The sequence below is a fragment of the Triticum dicoccoides genome, chromosome 1A (assembly GCF_002162155.2).
Source record: "Triticum dicoccoides isolate Atlit2015 ecotype Zavitan chromosome 1A, WEW_v2.0, whole genome shotgun sequence".
NCBI lineage: Eukaryota > Viridiplantae > Streptophyta > Magnoliopsida > Poales > Poaceae > Triticum > Triticum dicoccoides.
In genome coordinates this window covers 591181192-591188105 of record NC_041380.1, presented here as the reverse complement: position 1 = coordinate 591188105, position 6914 = coordinate 591181192, and positions in this window count along the sequence as shown.

Here is a 6914-nt window from a genome sequence, read left to right as displayed (position 1 = left end):
CCATCCTCGATCGTCAACGGCAACGGCGGAAAGCAAAACAATCTGTTGCCATGATGCATGCATGCACTTTTTAGGGACTGGAAACTCCGACCTTACGTGTGCGGGATCCGGCCGCTCCAGGTAGCCACCAGCCCGCTCCGGCCGCGGCCGCCACCTCCCCCGCGCCCAGCATGGGCGCGCGACCCCAACGCACTGCTGCCGCCGTCTCTGATCCGCTGGGCTGCGCGCCGGCTGGCTCTAAACCGGGGGGCAATCCAGTCCCTCTCCCCGCCCCGTCCGAGATCCCGGTCCCTGCTGCGCATACAACCCTGGATCCGGCGGCCCCGCTGCGCCTGCTGCTGCATGGTCAATGCTCCATGACGGCGGCCTATGAAGATCCGGCGGATCTCTTCCCTCCCCCACCCCGACGACTGCAATCCATCATCGTCGTCCCATCCCCTGCGGTCGACCATTCCTCATCGGGAATGGACGGCGGCTGGACCGAGGTCTCCTCGCGCAAAAACCGCAAGGCCTCCCTGGATCTACCGGTCTCTCCAAGGTCGAGCGCAGCTCTTCGCTCGGACCGCCGTCCGGGATTCATTGCGGTGGGTGGCCGGGAGGCCTTCTTAAGCCGCTTCCGCGGCCGTTGCTTCCGCTGCCTCAGCAAGCACCACCGTAGAAAGGACTGCCGCGACCCCCTCCGCTGCGTGATCTGCGAGCTCTTCGGCCATTTTGCTAAGGAGTGCCCACAGAACCCTCGCAACGGCCATGGCGGCCCTGTCTCCAGTAGGGTAGGCCCGCTCCTTCCAAGCACGCCGGCGCACGCTCGCCTCCGCTTCCCTACACCGCCGCCTCTGCCAACGCCACCCCAAGCAACACCTGCGACCGACATGGCTGAGCTCAGCCTGGTCGACCCGGCCAGGCGCCCGCGCTCGAGCCACAAGATCGGCGGATCCACCCCGGCCATTGAGCAGAGCATCTTCTTCCTCCGGCGGCATGCTGTTACGCTGCGCGCGCTCGACGGGGTCAGCGCCACCTCGCCCATGGCAGTGGGCCGCGCGTTTGAGGCGCAACTCTGCGTCCCACGGCATCACCTTCGTGTGACGGCGCACAACCCAGAGGATTTCTTCGTCGTCTTCACCCAGCCTGCCCACCACGACAATGCGGTGCGCCGCGGCACCCTGCGCGTCGACGATGTCAACTTCATCATCGCACCCTGGAGAGAAAATGACCACGCCGGCTACGGTACCTTCAACCTCCACGTCCGCTGCGTCATCGCACCCTGGATGAAGAAGTTCATATCCGATCTAGGTGTCATACCTAGTGCATCGGGTCCAATGAAAATCTTTTGTGACAATACTGGTGCAATTACCTTGGCAAAGGAATCCAGATTTCACAAAAGAACCAAACACATCAAGAGACGCTTCAGTTCCATTCATGATTTAGTCCAAGTGGGAGACATAGAAATTTGCAAGATACATACGGATCTGAATGTTGCAGACCCGCTGACTAAGCCTCTTCCACGAGCAAAACATGATCAGCACCAAGGCTCCATGGGTGTTAGAATCATTACTGTGTAATCTAGATTATTGACTCTAGTGCAAGTGAGAGACTGAAGGAAATATGCCCTAGAGGCAATAATAAAGTTATTATTTATTTCCTTATATCATGATAAATATTTATTATTCATGCTACAATTATATTAACCGGAAACATAATACATGTGTGAATACATAGACAAAAACAAAGAGTCACTAGTATGCCTCTACTTGACTAGCTCGTTAATCAAAGATGGTTATGTTTCCTAACCATAGACATGAGTTGTCATTTGGTTAATGGGATCATATTATTAGGAGAATGATGTGATTGACTTGACCCCATTCCGTTAGCTTAGCACTTGATCATTTAGTTTATTGCTATTGCTTTCTTCATAACTTATACATGTTCCTATGACTATGAGATTATGCAACTCCCGTTTATCGGAGGAACACTTTGTATGCTACCAAATGTCACAACGTAACTGGGTGATTATAAAGGTGCTCTACAGGTGTCTCCGAAGGTACTTGTTGGGTTGGCGTATTTCGAGATTAGGATTTGTCACTTCGATTGTCGGAGAGGTATCTCTCGGCCCTCTCGGTAATGCACATCACTCAAGCCTTGCAAGCATTGCAACTAATAAGTTAGTTGCAGGATGATGTATTACGGAACGAGTAAAGAGACTTGCCGGTAACGAGATTGAACTAGGTATTGAGATACCGATGATCGAATCTCGGGCAAGTAACATACCGATGACAAAGGGAACAACGTATGTTGTTATACGATCTGACCGATAAAGATCTTCATAGAATATGTAGGAGCCAATATGAGCATCCAGGTTCCGCAATTGGTTATTGACCGGAGACGTGTCTCGGTCATGTCTACATAGTTCTCGAACCTGTAGGGTCCGCACGCTTAAAGTTCGGTGACGATCGTAATTAGGGTTTTTGTGTTTTGATGTACCGAAGGTTGTTCGGAGTCCCGAATGTGATCACGGACATGACGAGGAGTCTCAAAATGGTCAAGACATAAAGATTGATATATTGGAAGCCTATATTTGGATATCGGAAACGTTCCGGGTGAAATCAGGATTTTACCGGAGTACCGGGGGTTACCGGAACCCCCCCGGGGGTTATTGGGCCTGCATGGGCCATAAGGGAGAAGAGGAGGGCCGGCCAGGGCAGGGCACGCGCCCCCTCCCCCCTAGTACGAATAGGACAAGGAAGGGGGGGGGCGGCACCCCCTTTCCTCTTTCTCCCTTCCTCCTTCCTTTTCCAACAAGGCAAGAGGGGGGAGTCCTACTCCCGGTTGGAGTAGGACTCCTCCAGGCGCACCCATAGGGCCGGCCGCACCTCCCCCTCTCCCTCCTTTATATACTGAGGCAAGGGGTCACCCCATGACACACAAGTTGATCCTCGTGATCGTTCCTTAGCCGTGTGCGGTGCCCCCTTCCACCATATTCCACCTCGGTTATATCGTAGCGGTGCTTAGGCGAAGCCCTGCGTCGGTAGAACATCATCATCATCACGCCGTCGTGTTGACGAAACTCTCCCTCAACGTTTTGCTGGATCGGAACTCGAGGGACGTCACCGAGTTGAACGTGTGCAGAACTCGGAGGTGTCGTACGTTCGGTACTTGGATCGGTCGGATCGGGAAGACGTACGACTACTTCCTCTATGTTGTGTCAACACTTCCGTTGCCGGTCTACGAGGGTACGTAGACAACACTCTCCCCTCTCGTTGCTATGCATCACCATGATCTTGCGTGTGCGTAGGAAATTTTTGAAATTACTATGTTTCCCAACAGTGGCATCCGAGCCTAGGTTTTATGCGTTGATGTTGTGCACGAGTAGAACACAAGTGAGTTGTGGGCGATATAAGTCACACTGCTTACTAGCATGTCATACTTTGGTTCGACGGTATTGTTGGATGAAGCGGCCCGGACCGACATTACGCATACGCTTACGCGAGACTGGTTCTACCGACGTGCTTTGCACACAGGTGGCTGGCGGGTGTCAGTTTCTCCAACTTTAGTTGAACCAAGTGTGGCTACACCCGGTCCTTGCAAAGGTTAAAACAACACCAACTTGACAAACTATCGTTGTGGTTTTGATGCGTAGGTAAGAACGGTTCTTGCTAAGCCCGTAGCAGCCACGTAAAACTTGCAACAACAAAGTAGAGGACGTCTAACTTGTTTTTGCAGGGCATGTTGTGATGTGATATGGTCAAGACATGATGCTAAATTTTATTGTATGAGATGATCATGTTTTGTAACCGAGTTATCGGCAACTGGCAGGAGCCATATGGTTGTCGCTTTATTGTATGCAATGCAATTGTGATGTAATGGTTTACTTTATCACTAAGCGGTAGCGATAGTCGTGGAAGCATAAGATTGGCGAGACGACAACGATGCTACAATGGTGATCAAGGTGTTGCGCCGGTGACGATGGTGATCATGAAGGTGCTTCGGAGATGGAAATCACAAGCACAAGATGATGATGGCCATATCATATCATTTATATTGATTACATGTGAGGTTTATCTTTTATGCATCTTATCTTGCTTTGATTGACGGTAGCATTATAAGATGATCTCCCACTAAATTATCAAAGTATAAGTGTTCTCCCTGAGTATGCACCGTTGCGAAAGTTCTTCGTGCTGAGACACCACGTGATGATCGGGTGTGATATGCTCTACGTTCAAATACAACGGGTGCAAAACAGTTGCACACGCGGAATACTCAGGTTTAACTTGACGAGCCTAGCATATAACAGATATGGCCTCGGAACACGGAGACCGAAAGGTCAAGCGTGAATCATATAGTAGATATGATCAACATATTGATGTTCACCATTGATACTACTCCATCTCACGTGATGATCGGACATGGTTTAGTTGATTTGGATCACGTGATCACTTAGAGGATTAGAGGATATCTTTCTAAGTGGGAGTTCTTAAGTAATATGATTAATTAAACTTAAATTTATCATGAACTTAGTACCTGATAGTATCTTGCTTGTCTATGTTTGATTGTAGATAGATGGCTCGTGCTGTTGTTCCGTTGAATTTTAATGCGTTCCTTGAGAAAGCAAAGTTGAAAGATGATGGTAGCAATTACACGGACTGGGTCCGTAACTTGAGGATTATCCTCATTGCTGCACAGAAGAATTATGTCCTGGAAGCACCGCTAAGTGCCAAGCCTGCTGCAGGAGCGACACTAGATGTTATGAACGTCTAGCAGAGCAAAGCTGATGACTACTCGATAGTTCAGTGTGCCATGCTTTACGTCTTAGAACCGGGTCTTCAACGACGTTTTAAAAGTCATGGAGCATATGAGATGTTCCAGGAGTTGAAGTTAATATTTCAAGCAAATGCCCGGATTGAGAGATATGAAGTCTCCAATAAGTTCTATAGCTGCAAGATAGAGAAGAATAGTTCTGTCAGTGAACATATACTCAAAATGTCTGGGTATCATAATCACTTGACTCAACTGGGGGTTAATCTTCCTGTTGATAGTGTCATTGACAGAGTTCTTCAATCACTGCCACCAAGCTACAAAAGCTTCGTGATGAACTATAATATGCAAGGGATGAATAAAACTATTCCTGAGCTCTTCGCGATGCTAAAAGCCGCGTGGGTAGAAATCAAGAAGGAGCATCAAGTGTTGATGGTCAATAAGACCACCAGTTTCAAGAAAAAGGGCAAAGGGAAGAAGAAAGGGAACTTCAAGAAGAACAGTAAACAAGTTGCAGCTCAGGAGAAGAAACCCAAGTCTGGACCTAAGCCTGAGACTGAGTGCTTCTACTGCAAGCAGACTGGTCACTGGAAGCGGAACTGCCCCAAGTATTTGGCGGATAAGAAGGATGACAAAGTGAACAAAGGTATATGTGATATACATGTTATTGATGTGTACCTTACTAATGCTCGCAGTAGTACCTGGGTATTTGATACTGGTTCTGTTGCTCACATTTGTAACTCGAAACAGGGGCTATGGATTAAGCGAAGATTGGCTAAGGACTAGGTGACGATGCGCGTGGGAAATGGTTCCAAAGTCGATGTGATCGCGGTCGGCACGCTACCTCTACATCTACCTTCGGGATTAGTATTAGACCTAAATAATTGTTATTTGGTGCCAGCGTTGAGCATGAACATTATATCTGGATCTTGTTTGATGTGAGATGGTTATTCATTTAAATCAGAGAATAATGGTTGTTCTATTTATATGAGTAATATCTTTTATGGTCATGCACCCTTGAAGAGTGGTCTATTTTTGATGAATCTCGATAGTAGTGATACACATATTCGTAATGTTGAAATCAAAAGATGCAGAGTTGATAATGATAGTGCAACTTATTTGTGGCACTGTCGTTTAGGTCATATCGGTGTAAAGCGCATGAAGAAACTCCATACTGATGGACTTTTGGAACTACTTGATTATGAATCACTTGGTACTTGCGAACCGTGCCTCATGGGTAAGATGACTAAAACGCCGTTCTCCGGTACTATGGAGAGAGCAACGGATTTGTTGGAAATCATACATACAAATGTATATGGTCCAATGAATGTTGAGGCTCGTGGCGGATATCGTTATTTTCTCACCTTCACAGATGATTTAAGCAGATATGGGTATATCTACTTAATGAAACATAAGTCTGAAACATTTGAAAAGTTCAAAGAATTTCAGAATGAAGTTGAAAATCATCGTAACAAGAAAATAAAGTTTCTACGATCTGATCGTGGAGGAGAATATTTGAGTTACGAGTTTGGTCTACATTTGAAACAACGCGGAATAGTTTCGCAACTCACGCCACCCGGAACACCACAGCGTAATGGTGTGTCCGAACGTCGTAATCGTATTTTATTAGATATGGTGCGATCTATGATGTCTCTTACTGATTTACCGTTATCGTTTTGGGGTTATGCTTTAGAGACGGATGCATTCATGTTAAATAGGACACCATTGAAATCTGTTGAGACGGCGCCTTATGAACTGTGGTTTGGCAAGAAACCAAAGTTGTCATTTCTGAAAGTTTGGGGCTGCGATGCTTATGTGAAAAAGCTTCAACCTGATAAGCTCGAACCCAAATCGGAGAAATGTGTCTTCATAGGATACCCAAAGGAGACTGTTGGGTACACCTTCTATCACATATCTGAAGGCAAAAACTTTTGTTGCTAAATTCGAAAGAAGTGAGTGGGAGAAAAGTAGAACTTGATGAGGTAACTGTACCTGCTCCCTTATTGGAAAGTAGTACATCACAGAAACCGGTTTCTGTGACACCTACACTAATTAGTGATGAAGCTAATTATAATGATCATGAAACTTCAGATCAAGTTACTACCGAACCTCGTAGATCAACCAGAGTAAAATCCGCACCAGAGTGGTACGGTAATCCTGTTCTG